At 41.8% G+C, this 19919-nt stretch overlaps 1 protein-coding gene across 3 annotated transcripts in view; it reads left to right on the top strand.

Annotated features, from left to right (window-relative positions):
• The window catches only part of LOC140729709 (carbohydrate sulfotransferase 1-like), a 94099-nt gene that overhangs the window by 27760 nt on the left and 46420 nt on the right, over nt 1-19919 (top strand). The gene's annotated exons all lie outside the window — the stretch shown is intronic.

Genomic DNA, 19919 nt, shown 5'->3' with positions numbered 1-19919 from the left:
TTCAAAGTGCATTTATTATCGAAGTACATATACATTATACAGCCTTGAGATTCACCTCCTTACAGGCAGCTACGAAACGAGAAACCCAAAAGAATCTACAAGGGTTTAAGGGTCGGCACAGCATTGTGGGCTGAATGGCCTGTACTGTGCTGTATTGTTCTATGTTCTAAAAAATGCCAACAAACACCCAAAGTGCAGAGAGAGAAAAAAAAAACCAAATCGTGCAAACAATAAAAGTGAACAAGTAGCATTTCGAACGAAAGTGAGTCCTCAGGTGAAGCCGAGAGCAGACCCATAGTTCAACACTTAGCAGAGTAAACACAAGGACGCAGAGCAGCCAAAGCAGGCCCACAGCCAATTCAGCAACAAGTGGAGTAAACGTCGTGAAACAACGGTCAGAACCAGCTCCACCCTCGCCGCTGGCCCCAACACCCTGCCTTTTCAAGATGGTGAGGGTCCTTGTTAGTGGGTGCTGCCTCCTTGTGGCAGCTTTCCGTGTCAATGTGCTCAGTGGAGGGGGTGGGGGCTTTGCCTGTGACGGATTAGACTGTGTCCACCACTTTCTGCAGACCTCTCCATTCCTGAACGTTGGTGTTTCCATACCAGGCTGTGATGCAGCCAGTTAGGCGACTCCCCACCGCACATCTCTAGAAGGTTGTCAATGGGTTTGGTGATTTGCTGAATCAAATGTCCGAATGTCGAGACACTGCCATTCCTCCCTTACTTGCTGGCCCCAGGACAGATCCTCTGATATGATAATGCCAAGGAATTTAAAGTTACTGACCCTCTCTACCTCAGATCCCCTCATGGACCGCCAGCTTCTTCCTCCTGTAGTTGGTAGTCAGCTCTTCGGTTTTGCTGATGTTGAGTAAGATGTTGTTGTGGCACCATTCAACCAAAGCTCCAATCTTCCTCTATATGTAGACATTATACACAGGTGTTTGGCATTTGCAAACCAAACGTCTACCTCGATCGTGATCCGCTGGGGGAAACAAACCTGCTGAGGTCAAAATCTGAAAACTTACGGAAAAAACATTCTCTACAAAACTCCTTTCTGATCCAATCAGCTAATTAAAACCAGGACAGGAGGAGCATTTGGAATAGATATGAGCTATGAAGAACTAGCAATCAGAAAATGAAAAGTACTCAGCAAAGCTGGCCTGTTCTGTTTGGGTAGCCTCCAACCTGACGACATGAACACTGATTTCTCAAACTTCCGGTAATACCTCACCATTCCCATCCTCTTTTCCCTCTCTCACCTTACCTCCTTGCCTGCCCATTGCCTGCCTTACCTCCCCTTCCCAGTTTCACCTATCACCTAACAACACACACAAAATGCTGGTGCAGCACAGCAGGCCAGGAAGCATTCACAGGAAGAAACACTGTTGATGTTTTGGGCCGAGACCCTTCATCAGGATCCTTCACTTATCACCCTGTGTTTTTTCCCTCCCCTCCTCCCACCTTTTAAATCTATTCCTCATCTTTTTTTCTCCAGTCCTGCCGAAGGTCTTGGCCTGAAACATCGACTGTACTTGCTTCCATAGATGCTGCCTGGCCTGCTGAGTTCCTCCAGCATTTTGTGTGTGTTGCTGTTTCTTTTAGGTCATAGCCAGTGCAAATAACACGTCATTGATACTGTTCTCAGTATGGAAGTTCAAAGGTTCGAAGCTTCATTTATTATTAAAGTATGTATCCACATACAACTCTGAGATTTGTCTTCTCCAAATAGACACGAGACAGAGAAAGAACCCCCCCCACATAAAACGGAACAAGAACATCATCCCTAAATCCCCCTACCCAGCACAAAACACAAGAACAATCTCCAAATCCCCCTCTCCTCACACAAAAAAAACATTAACCCTAAACACCCTTCCCTTGCACAACGAAACAGAAAGGAATGGGTGAAAAACACAGTCTGAGAGAGTCTACAGTCCAATCCAGAATGCAGAACCATAGTAACATCCCCCTCCATCATCGAGGAGAGTGACACCACATGAAGAAAGAGGCCTACCTGCCTGCCACAACAAGCCACATGAGTGGCCCCTCACAGATCCCTTCACCAGCAGCGATCAAAAGTACATGGTCAAAAGCAAGAACACTGTCTTTTCTGTGTGCAATAAATGCTGTAGGTACAGTAATTAAACCAAGAGCTGTGAAAACAGTTTACTATTTAACTTTTTTTGAGAATTTGCCGTGCATTGAATTAGTTCAGGGTTTGTTTTCATAATACAATACTTCAAAAGGTACTAACTGTCAAATACATGAAGCATTGTGAACAAAGCTATAATAGCTGGGGTTTTTCTGTGTACAGATGCGTTATATCCTGCGGTATTCAATGCATTATAAAGCAGAGGATAATGCCCACAGTGAGAGATACTGCTCTTCCGATGTCTGTCTATCTTTATGCCCCAACCTGTGAGAAATAGCAGGCGACTACACTGCTGATCAAAATTGCTCCACTATTCAGTAAGATCATGTCTGTTCTTGAGAAAGTCAATTTTTCTGTGCAGTAGACATAAAATTGGATTCTCTGAGTGAACAAAAACCCAGCAAACACAGCATTCAATAAATTCATTTATGATGCAAACAGAGCCAATTGAGTTAGAGAATTGCAAAGATTTGGTCCTCCCTGCATAAAGGGATCTTCCCTCATTTCTGTACTGCTGCCTGGTGATCCACTGGCAGATTCTAGAAATGGCTTCTTCGCACAATACCCATGAGAATCTTAATTGTAAGTTCAAAGTAAATTCACTATCAATGTATATAGGTTGCCATATGCAACTGCGAGATTAGTTTTCTTTAGAGCATACGCAGGAAATCCAAGAAACATTATAGAATCAATGAACGACCACACCCAACAGGATCAACAAACAACAAATGTGCAGAAGACAACCAACTGTGCAACTATTAAAGGAAAAAAGAGAAGTCCATAGATGTGGGAATAGTTCAGTGATGGGGTGAGTGAAGTTATCCTCACTGTTTCAAGAGCCTGATGGCTGAAGGGGAATAACTGCTGTTGAATCTGGTGGTGGGTCCTGAGGTTCCTGGTGGGTACCTTCTTTCTGATGGCAGCAGCAAGTGGAGAACATGGCCTGGTTGGTGGGTGTTCTTGATGATTGTGGTTGTTTTCCTATGACAGTGCTCCATGTAGATGTGCTCAGTGATGGAGAGGTCTTTACCCGTGATGGACTGGGCTGTATGCATGACTTTTTGTAGGCTTTTCCATACAGGGGTATTGGTGATTCTATATCAGGCTGTGATGCAACCAATCAATATACTCTCCACCACACATCTATAGAAGTTTGCCAAAGTTTTAGTTGTCATGCTGAATCTTCACAAACTTCTAAGGAATTAGAGGTACTGGCTTGCTTTCTTCATAATTACACTTACATGCTGGGCCCAGGACAGATCATCTGAAATGATAACACCGAGAAATTTAAAGTTGCTGATCCTCTTCACCTTGATCAGAACCGGCTCATGGTCATCTCAATTCCTCCTTCTGAAGTCAATAATCAGCTCCTTGGTCTGGCTGACGTTGAGTGAGAAGTTGTTGTTGTGGCGATAAGATCGTCTCCCATCCTTCTAAACACCAGTGAGTTCAGGGCAAAATCTCAATTTCCCTTCCTTGATCATTTGCAAATGTTTCAACATATGCTTGTGCTTGTCATTCCATAAAACTATAAGACATGGGAGCAGAATCAGGCCATTTGGCCTATCGAGTCTGCTCTGCTATTCCATCCTGGCTGATTTATTTTCCCTCTCAACCTCATTCTCCTGCCTTCTTCCTGTAACCACTTATGCCATGACTAATCAAGAACTTATGAACCACTGCTTTACATATACACAATGACTTCCTCCACAGCTGTCCGTGGAATTAGATGGTCTGACTTCCAACCCAACCAAAGGATCCAAAATATTTATTTATTTAGAGATACAGCGCAGAATAGGCCTTTCAGGCCCAACAAGCTGCGCTGCCCAGCAACCCACCTATTTAACCCTCACCTACTCACAAGACAATTTTCAATGATTAATTAACCCACTAACCAGTATGCCTTCGGATTGTGGGAGGAAACCTATGTGTTCACAGAGAGGACATACAAACTCCTTACAGAGGAGGCCGGGATTGAACTCTGAACTCCGATGCCTGAGGTGTAACAGTGTCATGGAGTTTTGTTTGCTCCGAGCAAAGTTGTCACTGGTGAAGCATAATGTTAACTTGTTGGTGAAGCACAGTGCCAGAATCAGAATCAGGTTTATCATCGCCGGCATGTGTCGTGAAATGTGTTAAGTTAGCAGCAGCATTTCAATGCAATACATAATATAGAAGAAAAAAATAAAAATAAAATTAAATAATAAATAAATAAATAAGTCGACTTGCCGGTAGCAAAACAAAACCACTTACTATTCTATCAATCACACTGTTTCTAGTAAACGATCACACCGATTAATAAACTGTAACTTCCCTTTTGGAGTTCAGCTTTTGAACCAACTGTACGATCCGGCGTTTTTGTAGTGTGAACTGAAGTCTCGAAGGTGCAGGATGGATGCGATGTGATGTGTACGGGTTGAATCAAGACAGTGGGGCCTGGGCCCAAGAGTGAGGAATGAGCCAATGTATGGACATTCTGGAGCTGCCTTGGAATCGAGGCAGCAGGGCCCTGGCCTGAGAGTGACGAGTAAGCTGATGTTTGACCGATTTAAACACTGACCAGATTAGAAAGGTTGGCTATGGGCCAAATCGAGGTGGTGGGGCCTAGGCCCGGCCTGAAAGTGTATCAATGCAGCAGGGCTCAGGTCTGAGAGCAAGGAACGACCCACTGTTCGGCCGATTTAAGTGCCGTGCCAGATTGAAAAGGTCAGGGTGTCAGGACTGGAGTCAAGGGATGGGCCAGAGGTCAGCTCACTGCTCCGTGAGGTTTACTCATCTCTGCGCTGAACTGAGGTTGTGGCCGGCAACTAACAGGCTCCTGGACCAGCTGTGATTGGCTTCATGGCTGTGAACTACAGTTCTGAATGTTGTTTGCACAGTTTGATTTTTTGTTCCGTATATTTGGGTGTTTGTCTTCCTTTTTTAATTGGTTCTACTGGGTTTCTTTGTTTTGTGTCTACTTATAAGAAGACAACTCTCAAGGTTGTATATAGTATACATGTTATTCCTCTCCGAGCCTTGTGGCGCATCAGGTGGCGACCTTTCTGTTTCTTTAGCATTTTTGTCTGTCTTTTTTATGATACCGAGTTGCTAGCTCAACGCTCAATTCAGCATGCCACTATACCATTGGCCTACAGTAGAGATACTAAGTTAATAAATGTACTTTGAACTTTGACTTTTGAATTTTGTACTGTGCTCTGATCAAAGTCTTGAAGGGTATTTCCAGTGGCTACCTGGGGAGCTGTCCTTTCTCATCATAGTTGACCACTTCATCCTCCAACAACACCTTCCCATCTTGGCCAGTTTTATTTGTCCCGACTGTTCCAATACAATCAGCTAATTTTCTGCAAAGCTACCTTTTTCTATTTCTTCAAAGTCAGTAAGCACCTTAAGCTCCTTCTACTTAATACTTAATGCTGTGTTTTATCTAATTATTCTGTCTCACATTTTATGACCTCCCCAACAATGCCTGCACAGGATCAATGGATCCATTCAGCTTAATACTTTATGCACCAATCTTACATGTCATGATCAATTTATTTTGAATTAATATAATTAGCTCTCAGGATACATCTATCCATATAATTAAGTCTTGCGCACGTGTCTTACAACCAGGGAGCTCAAGAATGTGCATGGAGATGGGAACAAAATTTGACATAGCATGAAGAACATATTTACCAAATTACCATTGAAAAAACCTGCCCTCAGGCCCAATATCCGGGCTGAAACCATCTCCGTATTTTCATTGAAATTTTGCTCCCTTTACACACCCTTTCCTGGGGGGAAAGTCTGTTAGATCTAACAGCTTTAAGGAATTATCTTGGTGCTGCTGCATCTTTTAATTTAGATAAAGTTAGTGAATTGAGTAAGATTAGAAGAGGCAACTCTCCTAAAAAAGAAATAACAGATACTTTTCACAAACCCGAGAATGTCTGCAGATGCTGGAAATCCAAGCCACACACATAAAATGCTGGAGGAACTCAGCAGGCCAGGCAGCACCTTTGAAAAAGAGAAAACATTTGATGTTCCAGTCCTGAAGAAGGGTCTTGGCCCAAGACTGTGGTGAACTACATATACCTGTCTGGACTGCTCCTGTGGCTCCTCCCACAGACCCCTGCTGACTGCTTCTGTGGCTCCTCCCACAGACCCCTGTATAAAGGCGATTGAGGCCTGATGCCCGGCCTCATTCTCCAGGATGTAGTGTTGTTCATTCTTCCAGTCAATAAAAGCCGATATCTCGCTTCTTACGTCTTGAAGAAGGGTCTTGGCCCGAGACGTTGACTGTTAACTCTTTTCCATAGATGGTGCCTGAAATGCTGAGTTTCTCCAGAATTTTGTGTGTGTGTTGCAACAGATACTTTTAAAAGCTTTGATGAATTGCAATTTTCTTTACAGAGTTTTACATAGATTTGGTTTACAAGACACAATTATTAAAACTATACAGACACTATATGACAACCCTACTGCTAGGATTAAAATCAATGGATATTTATCAAATAGTCTTACCCTGGAAAGGGGCACGAGACAGGGTTGTGCATGATCACCGCTACTCTTCGCATTATATCTGGAACCATTAGCTCAATACATCAGACAAAATGAAGATATCAGGGGAATTACTATTAAAGAGACAGAGCATAAATTGGCTTGTTACGCAGATGACATTTTGATCTATCTAGGGCAACCAACATACTCTTTTTCTAAATTGATGCAATCCTTTGAACAATATGGTCAATTATCAGGATACAAGATCAACATAGATAAAACCCAATTACTTTCATATTACTATAGCCCACCAAGAGAAATTGAAAGTCGATACCCCTGGGCATGACACAAAGAGTCTTTCAAATATTTGGGCATCATTATGCCAAAGGATTTGGCAAAATTATCAGAATGTAATCATCAGCCTTTATATAAAAAATTAAGGAAGATATGGCAAGATGGAACCTGATTCCTTTTTTCAGTCTCAGTTCAAGGAATGAGTCTATTAAAATGAATATACTGCCCAGACTGTTATATCTCTTTCAGACCCTACCAATAGAGATTAATCAAAATCAATTCAATGAATGAAACAAGATGTTATCAAGGTATATTTGGCAGGGTAAAAGGCCTAGAGTTCATCTCAAAAAATTGCAATTAGCAAAGGAAAAGAGGGGATGGGACCTACCTTCTCTTAGAGATTATTATTTTGCAGCACAGTTGAGAGCTGTGATATGTTGGTGCAACCCATCATATGATGCTCAATGGAAAAACATTGACGAGTGGGTACTTCCCATCCCCATACAAGCAATTTTGGCTGATAACAACCTGCAAAGGTACATAAATACTATGTACCATGGGTGAAATTGACTCTTAAAATATGGAAAACTACTATAAAAGAAAATAACCTAGAGGGAGATATTGCAATTCTTAAATGGTGTGCATATGACTTAGATTTTACACCAAATAAATTGGATGCTAGATTTAAGGACTGGACAGCTAAAGGAATAACAGTTCTTTGCAACATAATGAAAGAAGGAACACTGTTCAGTTTTGGAATGCTTAAAGAGAAACACTTATTAGAAAAACAAGATTTTTATCGGTATTTACAGATACGACAATATGTTAATAAGACGCTTAAAAATGTAACCAAGGCAAATACATGCTTGATAGTGCTATTTTGAAAAGCATATAATTCAGATAACAGTAGTAGAATCATTTCAAGCATATATAAGGGGTTGTCAAATCTTAAAACACATTCGACTTCATACATTAAAACAAAATGGGAGAAAGAAGGAGGGATAATTATATCTGAGGAAGAATGGACAACAGTATGGAGGTATCAATGGAAGTGTACCAGTTCACAGAAATGGAGGGAGTTTGGATGGAAAAACTTGATATTTTGTTACACCCTCTCAGAAATCCCATTATGATAGTAACCTCCCTGTTTGCTGGAGAAATTGTGGAAATCAAAATGCAAATCATTATCATATTTTTTGGGACTGCCCTGTTATCAAAGACTATTGGAGGGGGATACACAATGCCCTACAAGACATCTTTAAATGTGAAATACCCTTAGAGAGTAAGACCATATATTTTGGATATATACCTCAAGAATGGTTGAAAATAAATAAATATTTAATGAATATACTGTTGGTGGCTGGTAAAAAGACTCTTACTAGGAAATGGTTGTCACAGGAGAGCCCAACTTTAAATGCATGGATGTAAATTACAATGGACATTTACAAAATGGAGAAGATAGCAGCATCTGTTAATCATAAGCTGGAACAATTTGATTCATACTGGGAAAAATGGTTTAACTACATAATGCCTCATTGGCCTGATTTTATTCTCACAAATCAATGAATATGTTGTAAAAAAAGATCACTCCCTACTTGTACATTGTTTTTTTCCTTTTGCTTGTTTTTTTCTCTCCACTCTTTTCTATAAGTGTATACCTCAGATAAATACTATGTGGAGATTTGTGACATATATGATTATATGATATATATGTACAATGTCTGAAATACATCTTATAGAAATGTTTGTTTGATGATGAACTTCAATTAAAAAAAATAAATTACAAAAACAATGAAAGCTTTGATGAAAACTGACTGGGCCCATGTGGTTGGTATGGACACTAGCGTGAAGGATCTAAATAAAGTATCTGAAAAGCATGGCAAGAAAGTGAGGTTGGAGTGGCATAAAATGCAGATACTGGGCCACATCTTACAGAGGAACAGTAAATGGAACTCGAAGCATTTCCTCAATAATTGCTATCAGATTCTTGCATAAATGTGGAATTCCTCTATCTTTTCTGGGCTGCACTCTGACTAAAAAATTATTTAAGTAGTTCAGTATTTTTAAACTTACAGTAATTTTTAATCAAAATGTTTAAATATAAATTGTTTTTGATAGCGCATTTTCACAGGCTTTCTGAAATACGCTTTTTTTGACAGTCAGCTTAGAACACAGAACAATGGTGTACAAGATCTCTGAGGATTGTCACCTTGTTATGTGGGAGAGCCCTATGAGGTCCTGAGATTCCGAGAAAGCGATGTCGTCTGGAGGTTCGTCATCTGGCGGTAAGATCCAGACAAAGAGCGACCGAACCGAGACCTCACTAACAAGGGTGGCGGAAGTGATGACACATCACAACAGCAGTGAAGGCAGAGGTGTGAAGGGTTCCCAGCTGTCTGGACCCTGACTTTGATCTGTCAAGGACCACGTGCTGGCCGTCCGTGCATCAGCCTCCTCACGTTAAACAAAGTCACGCACAGGTGTTCTTCATTAAGGGAATCCACCCAAACATCCAGGTTATGTGGATCCCAGATCAGCCTCTACAGCCATCTGACGACCCACCAATAGACAACCCTCTTGGAGAATATCATACTCAACTCGGGTGATTGCACTACTGTACAAGAACAGGTCCTTCATCCCACAATGTCCATGCTGATCATGAGGCCAGTTTAAACTAATGCCACCTGCCTGCACATGGTCCCCAATCCTCCATCCTCTGCCTATTTGCATGCCTGTCTAAATACCTCTTGATGCACCATCAATAACTCTGAGACGTGGGTTAAGGTAGGCTTTTATTGGCTGGAAGAAAGCACAAGCAGCAAGTGACCATCACACAACATCCTGGAGACTGAGGAAGGGTCTGTGGCTCCAATTGCCTTTATACCGGGGTCTGTGGGAGGAGCCATGGTATGTGGGAGGAGCCACAGGAGCAGTCAGTGGGGGGGCGTGTCCAGACAGGTATATGTAGTTCACCACACCTCTTAAGTGTAGCTCTTGTTAAACTGACTCTCAAAGATTTTTTTCAGCTGAATTGTGGGCAGGACTTGGTCTGAACTACTCCAAAGATCTTACTTACATAGGGAAATCTCATCAGTCATGTAGGGCATCCAGTAAGTGTTGACGTGGTAGTAGATAGTAGCAGATTTTACAAGAAAATGTGCTGATCCTTTAAGAATAGAGAGCATAGAACATCACAGCGCAACATAGACCCTTCGGCACACAATGTTGTGCCGACCTTTTAACCTACTCCAAGATCAATTTACCTTCACCAGGACCATAACCTTGTCATGGTTTGGAGGCTTGTGTGCCTCAACGGCCCAGAAAGCTAGGTTGGCTGGAGTAAAATCCTTGCGCTTTGGCTCTTGTTAGGGTCACTCATGCCGAACAGGTCAAAGGGTAGAGGCCAGACTAAGAGTGGTCCTCCTGTCCTCCAGATTTGGGGGTTCACCTCAGGCTAACAACCCTGACTGAGCAAAAACATTGTTATTGGAAAAACAATGAAGAATCCTTAAAGGACCCTCATTACTACCCTAAATGCCAGCAGCGTAATGGGCAGTAAAGTAGGTAGGTTCAATTTAACCCTTTCCTCCCACATAACCATTTTGCAATATCCATATACCTATCTAAGAGTCACTTAGAAGTCCCGAATTTATCTGCCTCTACCGCCACCTCAGCAGCACGTTCCTTGGACCCACCACTCTCTGTGTAAAAAAAATTACTTCTGTTATCCCCCCTATACTTTCCTCAAAACATCTTAAAATTATGCCCCCTTGTATTAGCCATTGCCACCCTGGGAAAAAGTCTTTGGCTGACTACTCGATCTATGTTTCTTATCTCGTACATCTCTATCACACTACCTCCCATCCTCCTTCGCTCCAAAGAGAAAAAGCTTTAACATAAGACATGCTCTCTAATCCAGACAGCATCCTGGTAAATCTCCTCTGCACTCTCTCTAAAGCTTCCACATTCTTCCTATAATGAGACAACCAGAACTGAACACAAGGGTGAAGGTAGATACATTTTTAAGTGATCAGCTGATTGAGTGCAATGGGGAACTGGCTCAGAAGAGGAGTTGACGTCCAGTGCAGATCTGTTGTGACCATAGTGAAAGGCAGGGTTAAGGGGCCATGTTTCTTCCACCTATTCCTATCTTTTTGTGTTCTTGTGATACTCAGAGGTGGCTCATACTGTACTTATCACAAAAATCAGTGGAGAACACACAGGCATCTTACTACCGGCAAGAAATTTTTGGCCATTAGCACAGTGCTCCCTCTCATTTCAAGTAACACCTTGTCAGATCTGCTTTTCTGCTGCTTTCCCAGTAACTCAACACCGAGTGATACTCAATTTGCAGAAACAATGAAATTTGATTGGTTTCTCACACCTTACAGATTGAATTTCTCCATGGAGATTTCTTTATAGGGTAATGATCAAAAGTAGATACAGCTTGTGTTGGCCAACTTTTTTTAAGTAAATGGAACATATTTTATCTAAGTTATTCTTGCTGTGTCAACTTTCTTCCCACCTCCATGAACATTTTTGTGCCCTATAGATGCAAAGTAACTGGCTGGTGGTGTAGTGGCATCCACACTGGACTTTGAGGCAAGTGGTCCTAGGTTCGAATCCAGCCAGCTCCTTGCACTCTTTCCATCCGTGCTGGGTTGAGCGTCAAGCTAGCAACTCGGCCTCATAAAAAACAGACAAATACTAAAGAAAAGGCAAGGTTACTAGCCGATGCGCCACAAGGCGTGGAGAGGAAAAAATGGATGCAAAGCACATGCCTGAGATTTGATTATACTTACAGGTGTATCCTGAGTGCTAAATGTAAAAATAAACTAATCATGTAAGATTAGTTCAGTAACCATATTTAATTCATTATTTTGGGACAAACATCGTAATTTCAATATGGACATAGTTCTGGAAAATGAAGAAAAATTTGTTTCAAAATTACACTGTTAGTATGAATATTTGAGAGTTAACTGTTCGAATGTTTTCATGAGCTGGTCATTGTCAGTGCAGTGCCTGTAAAGATATCCACACTTTCCCCTCAATAAAAAGAATCTGTGTTTATCAAGAAATACAGAAAGTAGTAAACTATTAGTATCTAACCTGCTTGTTTTACAAATAACAGAGCATTCACATTCATCCTTGTGAATGAACTACTTTTTGAAAACTATATTTTCACTCAGTGGGCTGAATAGGCTAATTCTGCTCTTACGCCTTATGTCTTATGGTTTAAAGTTAGTACTGGCTAGTTCCCAGATATTTCTGTGGGGAAGTTGGGATTAGACAGAGCAGCAGAGCTTTTTCCCATCTATTCCTTCCAAACATTTCTCCATGGAAACAGGATGAGCAGCATACCATTGAGGAGTCAGGGATTTGGGACTCATCCAAAATGTAGAATTGGCAGTCTAGTCCTTTGGAGTAAATTCCACATTCCCTCCTGCTTGTCTTCAGGCTTGCTATTGATTTAGGTTTTAATCCCTTAGTTCAGTAACTCAAACTCTGGATCTCTAAATTACTTAATTCATTTCCAGTAAAGTAACAATTTTCAAGTTAAGATACTGTGGTCAAGTTTGGGGATGTGTGATAAATTGAAAAGACTCCAACAATTGAAAATAAGAATTAGAGACAAAGGAAATACAGTAGAATATATTAGAACCTCAAAAAATACTAAATAAAATCTAAATACAAAATTTGTTGACACAACCAAGGCATTAAAAAAGTAAGGCAACATCAAGGTTGAAGGACAGGAGAATGTGGCAATGAATGGACTTTTTTTTCAGATTGAAGTGATTTAGCATAATGCTTCCAGGGATTGATTTGTGATTTCGCTCATTTTCAATATGTATAAATTATAGTTTTACCCTGAAAAAAGATTTTGGCCCAAAACATTGACTGTTTACGCTTTTACATAGCTGCTGCTTGATCTGCAGATTGTCTCGTGTTTGTGAATTGTAGTTTTGCATTGATTTGTGTTCTGTGGGTTCCAATCGCTCCATTGAGCCTCTTCTGTCTTTCAATAAGTTCATGACAGATCTGATTATATCTTTACATTTACTTTCCTGCCTGACCTGGATATCATTTCACCCCCTTTTCGACAATCACCCAACCTCTGCCACTTGCTTTTTTTTGAACCAATGTTTGAAATGTCCTAAATCTTTTGCAATACACAATCCTTCAGTTCTTCATTTTCCTTAGATTATGGACAATCTGCCATACAACACATGCACCTTTCCACTGAAGACTTCAACAGCCACATAAAATTCCAGAAGAAAAAAAATCTCCCCACATAAAACAAAACCTGCACATGTTAGAAATCTTAAAAAAAAACACCAAAGGCTGAAAATACTCGTGGAAACAAGAGAAATTAGCTGCTCAGGTCAAAGAAAAAAATGCTGGTTCAAAATTGCAGGGACATTTACAATGGTTACGACAAAAAGATTAAGAAATTCTCTCTACATTGTATTTGGATCTAGTATTGCTAAGGGGACATTCAGATAATTGGCTTAAAAAAACTCGTCAAAATCTCAGTAAAAGTGACATCTTAGATTAAATCAGGTTGTGATTCAGCTGTCTCCAGCTTTTCTTTTCCTCTCTGTAGGCATGAACATGGCTTTGCCTGATGGATCACCATTAGAGATTGCAGGTAATTCAGCCAGTACTAGACATTGTCCCCATTCTCCATGGCACAGGTTGTCCAGACTGCTCTACCTCAAATTACTTTGAGGTATAACAGAGGAAGGAGAATACATACAGATCAATCAATTATAATACACAGTATATTAAAACCTATCAGCGTTTTATCCAGAATTAAGTTTAAGTGGAGCAGCCATTGTTTGCGTGGACCAGTGTTGGACTGGGGAGTTGGGGCTTTGGCTCATCGAGACTTCAGTGAGGGGAGGTGAAGTCTGTAGGTAGATTCTTATTCTTCATTATTTATTCTTTCTTTCTTATTGCACATTTAGAGCAGTGGGAATGCTTGGCAGGATAGTGGGAATCTTCTCTTGTGGGATGTGGAAAGTCACCAGTGTCCCTGATGACTACACTTGCAAGAAGTGCATCCAGCTGCAGCTTTTAACAGACTGTGTTATGGAGTTGGAACTGGAACTCGATAAACTCGGGATCATTAGGTAGGCAGAGGGGCTGGTAAACAGGGCGTATGGGGAGGTAGGTACACTCAAGGTGCAGAACACAGGTAACTGGATGACTGTCGGGAGAGAAAAAAGGGATAGGCAGCCTGTGCAGAGTACCCCTCAGCAACAGGTGCAGGAGTGAGCACTTCAGAGTTTTAGATCATTGGGCTCTCTTCCAGGCACCTGAAAGAAGGGACAGGTTGCACCAGAAATCGCTTTGGATACAGTTGGTGGAGGGGACAGAAGGCGAGCTGTAGGGATAGGGGATTTATTGGTTAGGGGATCAGAAAGGGGGTTCTGTGGCTGAGAATTAGATTCTTTGATGGCTTGTTGCTCCTGAGTGCAAGGATCAGGGATTATCTCAAATCTACTGCTCTCCAACCCTAGGTCTCTCAAGCTTCCTTATCAGTTCTTGGGTCCTCAGAACCTCCATCTTCCTCCAACTCTGCCTTCCCTCAATACCCCAACCCCCCCTCTCCTCTGAGGCCACCAACTCTCCTACCCCTTCCATTCCCGGCTCTAATCCCTGCCATATCTTTCCATTCTCCTCTCTGAGGCAGAACGTTTGCCCCGTCACCTGTGCCTTAGTGAGTTTCATAATGCTGAGCTCTTCTTCCATTCCCTCCTTCTCCAAGCCCATTTTTTTGGCAAGAATTCACACCACACTGATGGTCCTTTCTTCCATCTCCAACCCTCCTCTTCTTGGACACCCTGTTCTGGATCTTTTCATCTTGAATTGCCAAGGAGACATCAGCCTGCTCGACTTCAGCACTCCTCTCTCCGCCTTGAACCTTACCCCCTGTGAATGCATTGCCCTCCACTCTCTCCATCCTTACCAACAAATGTACAAAGGGGGTACTTTTGTAGTGTGGCTGACTGACCTCTACCTTGCTGAGGTCAATACAGCAACTCAAAGATACCTCTTCATACTCACCCCTTGGAAAAGGCCCCACTCTGAACCATCAGGCCACTGTCTCCTGCACAATCACTAAATTCATCAAATCTGGAGATCTCTGATCCACTGCCACCAAACTCGCAGCTCTCCTACCCCGCACTGCTCGTTTCTACCTCCTACCCAAGATCCATAAACCTGACTTTCCAGGTAGGGCCATTGTCCCTGCCTGCTCCTGCCCCACTGAACTTACATCCACATACCTTGACTCTATTTTATTTCCCTTGGTCCAGTCCTTCCCACCTCCATCCGCTACACTTCACATGCTCTCAGCCTCCTCACCAACTTTCAATTCCCTGGCCCTGATTGCCTTATTTTCACCATGGATATCCAGTCCCTATACCACTCTCCTTTTACTGGCAGAACTAGGAAGAACAGGAAGGATGTGGATTCTATAGAAAGTGCAGAGAGATTTACAAGGATGTTGGCTGGATTGGAGGGCATACCTTATGAGAATAGGTTGAGTAAATTTGGCCTTTTCTTTTTGGAGTGACGGAGGATGAGAGGTGACCTGATAAAAGATGTATAAGATGATGAGGGGCATTGATAGTGTGGACAGCCAGAGGCTTTTTTCCAGGGCTGAAATGACTAATGCAAGAGGGCATAGTTTTAAGGTGCTTGGAAGTAGGTGCAGGGAGGATGTCAGAGCGAAGTTTTTCACACAGAGAGTGGGGAGTATGTTAAATGCACTGCCAGTGGTGGTGGTGGAGGTGGATACAATAGGGTTTTTTAAGAGCCTCTTAGATAGGTACATGGAGCTTAGAAAATTAGAGGGCTATGCACTAGGGAAATTCTAGGCAGTTTCTAGAGTAGGTAACATGGTCAGCACAACATTGTGGGTCGAAGTGCCTGTAATGTGCTGTAGGTTTCTATGTTCTATTAACTAGTTCTCACGCTCGGCTCTTCCACCTTTCTCCAAACTCAAGCTGTAGCCTTAAACACCTGCATGGGTCCCAACTATGCCTGCCTTTGCGTTGACTATATGGAACAGCCCATGTTCTAAGCCTTCTCTTGTAATGTTCCCCAATTCTTCCTGCTAGACAACTGCATTGGTGCAGCTTCATGTACCTATGCTGAGCTTGTCAGTTTCATCAACTTTGCTTCCAACTTCCATCCTATGCTTAATTTCACTTGTTTCATTTCTGACACTTTTCTCCCCTTTCTCTATTTCTCTGACTCCATCTCTGTAGATCAGAATCAGAATCAGACTTTAATCGCCAAGTACCTATGCACATACAAGGAATTTACTTCTGGCAGATGTTGTCTCTCTGCTCATAACAATAATAATGATAAATATAAATGAAAATATAGATTATACATACAGGTAGTGCAATCCAAGTAATAGTTAGCTGACAGTTAACTGTTCAGCAAAGTGACCACAGTAGGGAAAAAACTTCTCCAGTGCCTATTAGTCTTAGTCTGGAGGGATCTGAAGCGCCTACCAGACGGAAGCAGATCAAACAGTCCGTGTCTACTGGCAGCTTTTATAAATCTACCAATTTGCACAGCTATCTTGACTATAGCTCTTCCCACCCTGTCTGCTGTAAAAATGCTACTGCCTTTTATCAGTTTCTTCGTTTCTGTACCGTTTGTTTTCAGGATGTGGTTTTCCATTCCAGGACATCAGAGATGTCTTCCTTCTTCAGCACGCCTCGTCTGCATCTCCTCCATTTCTAAGATCCACACTCTTCCCCTTTTCCTGCCGCCTTAACAGGGATCGAGTTCCTCTAGTCCTCACCTACCACCCCACGTACATCCACATCCAACACATTATTCTCTGCAACTTCCGCTATTTTCAATGGGACCCTACCACCAAGAACATTTTTACCTTCTCTCCACCTTCCACAGGGATTCTCCTTTTGTGATTCCCTTGTCCATTCTTCCCTCCCCACTAATCTCCCTCCTGGCACTTAGCCCTTCAAGTGGCATAAGTGCTCCACCTGTCCATTCACCTCCATTCAGGGCCACAAACAGTCCTTCCAGGTGGGGCAACACTTCACCTGAAAACCTGTTGGGATCAACTATTGTATCTGGTGCTTCCGATGCGACCTTTTCTACATTGGAGATACCTGACGTAAATTGGGGACTACTTTGACAGCCACCTCCACTCCATCCACCAACAGTGGGATTTCCCAATGCTCTATCATTTTTAATTCCTGTTCCCATTCTCACATACCAAAAGGTATAAGTCAATGTTAAGATTTAGGTGACCTGCTTTGTTCTTATTTTTGTTAGCTATAATATGCACAAGTTGTTAATTACCTGGATTAGATTCGGAATGCATATATACACCAGTGTATTAGTGCACTGCAGCTCAACACCTTAAGCTGGACCAACCTGGAGTGAAGGTGATGTGAATCAGTTTTGTTTGCCTAAGCATTAGCCCCACTCCAGCTGGAAGCTTCTTCAACATGCAGTGCAGTGTACAATGAGAAAAACTGACACATTTGGGGTGGTGATGCTTCCCCATGCCACATCAAGCTGTACTGATATTTGGGTTTATTGTGGATCCAGTGGCTAATGTCCTGGCTTGCACACCATCATGTAGCAGACAAAGGCAAGGGATGAACTTCTGAGGGCATCCAGGTTTGAAAATACCCCACAATGCATTGTGACTAATAGCATAAGACTCCTTGGTCTTTTTCGGTGACTTGGCCTTTTCATGCCAATCTGGGATGGAGACAAGTTAGAGATAATAATTTGCTGTGGGATGGAGTCAAGGACAGTCACTGGAGGAATTCTACCAAGTGCTCCTTCCAGTGGGCACTGACTGCCTTTCTGACCTTGATAAAATCTTCTTTGTGCCTGAATCTCATTAACTCAGGACACTAATATGTTTGGCCTGTAATCAGATTAGGCCGTGTTGAAGGATTTCCACATGCCATGGCTCTCAATACTATCTATTCTTTACATCATTTTCTTTTGGACCTCATCCTTTAGTGCCTGTTCCCTTGGGACATGGAATTCCCTATCTAAAGGAACCTACATTTATGATTAATTAGCTTATGGACATGCTGGTCATTGTCATCATAACTCCTGTTGGTTCGGTTCAAAAGCTTATAGTATTATGTGCCGTTCTCGTCATCCAGCTACAGGAAGAATGTGATGAAGTTGGAAAGAGTTCAAAAAAAGTTCACAGGCACATAACTGGGACTGGAGAGCTTGATTACAAGGAGAATCTAGGACTTATTTCCCTGGACTGTAGCAAGTTGAGAGATGATCTTACAGAGATATACTGTATATAAATTTTGAGGAGTGCAGATAAGGTGGATAGACAGTCTTTTTCCCAAGGCAGGGGAATCCAAAAACACAGTAAATAGAGTTAAAAGTGAGAGGGGAAAGATTTAACAGGGATCTCCAAAAAAAGAACATTTTCACATAGTGGATGGTAGGTATACAGTTGCCAGAGAAAGTTGTAGAGGCGGATACAATTACAATATTTAAAAAATATATTTATACAGGTAAATGGATAGGAATGGCCAAGAGGGGCGTGGGCCAGACACAAGTAAATGGGACTAGCTTAGACAGACATTTGGTTGGCATGCACAATTTGGGTCAAAAAACTTGTTTCTGCGTTTTATGGCTCTAAGAGTTATTTTTGACACCTTTGAATTTGTTTTTCTCACCACAATATTTCCACTGCCATCATTATTTTGTGGGAAAGCAGGTCAACAGAATCCACATTGCAATTTGGGAAGCAGCTCCTTGGTCAACAAGGGAGATTGCGCAGCAGGTAATAGAGAGGACTAGGTGGTTCCCAGGTCTACCAGTCATTGGTACTGATTTTGGGGTGATTGAGGTGTGCATCCCTTCAGTCTCTCACTGAAATGACATTGTTTAACAAGGGCTATTGCCTGGATTGTGTGTGATGCCATGGGATCTTGCAGTTACTTCCTCAAGTAAAATAGTGTTACTCCTTTCTTACCAATCAAGTCTTTCTAGAGGATTGTTTCTTTTCCATTAAGGAGGATAGGTCTAGTTCTTTCTGTAATATGGACCACGGTTTTATTTTTGTTGTCATCTATAACTTCCAGGCTTGGGACATATTCAGCAGTGATGCTTACAATGTGCTTATTTTGTATTTTATTGACCCAGAGGGTCACATGTCAGTTTTCCTACAGGGATAGTTGCCAAGATATCACATAAACTTCTTTAGGGCAAATACTCCCTACTTCCCCCATTAAAAGTCTGCAATCCCTTCCAGTTTTCCCTTATAGGAAATAATGTAGCCACTGCCTTGTACTTTGAGTTGGACACCTCCTGCCTGCTTGATTTCACTTTGCAAATTATCAGTAGAAAATTGATAACCAGATCCTTCACTGCACCAGCTTTACTGGACAGCTTATCCAATACTGAGTATAAAATAATCCATGATTGACAAATAAAATCTGGAAGATTGAAGCTATTAAGATTAAAGCTTTTTTTCTACTCCCACAATTGATTTCACATCCTCCTCTATCGTGCAATTTCACTTTCAGAGTTCACCATACTAATTCTCTTTGACCAAGACACCCATTCTGAATGCTCCATTAACCTTGGGTCATCAGTTCTGTTGTCTGTAAGCAAGCCTTTGGTGTAACAAAGTGGTATCCTGGTCTCCAATGTAGAATACTCAATTGTGTTTAAACTTACATACATTTAACCCTCCCTTTCTCAAATCTCTTCCAGCCTCTGAATTTTAATCTTCAAACCTAGGTCTTGTTTCCTTCCAAACCATCACAAGCAGCCTTCACGGTTGAGAAACCAGTGCTGGGTCAAAATACAGCTTGTTAACTTCAAGAGCAAAATGCATGCCCACATTCTTGCTGTAGATGAAGCTTTGTACAAATATGTTGCATGTCAAGTTACTATACAAACATTAAGAATCCACCACACGATGAAGAACTAACTGCCTGATCAGGTTAGG

This window comes from Hemitrygon akajei, chromosome 6 (genome assembly GCF_048418815.1).
Source record: "Hemitrygon akajei chromosome 6, sHemAka1.3, whole genome shotgun sequence".
NCBI lineage: Eukaryota > Metazoa > Chordata > Chondrichthyes > Myliobatiformes > Dasyatidae > Hemitrygon > Hemitrygon akajei.
Note: the sequence above shows the minus strand (reverse complement) of the source record. Positions and strands in the feature narration are given on the sequence as shown.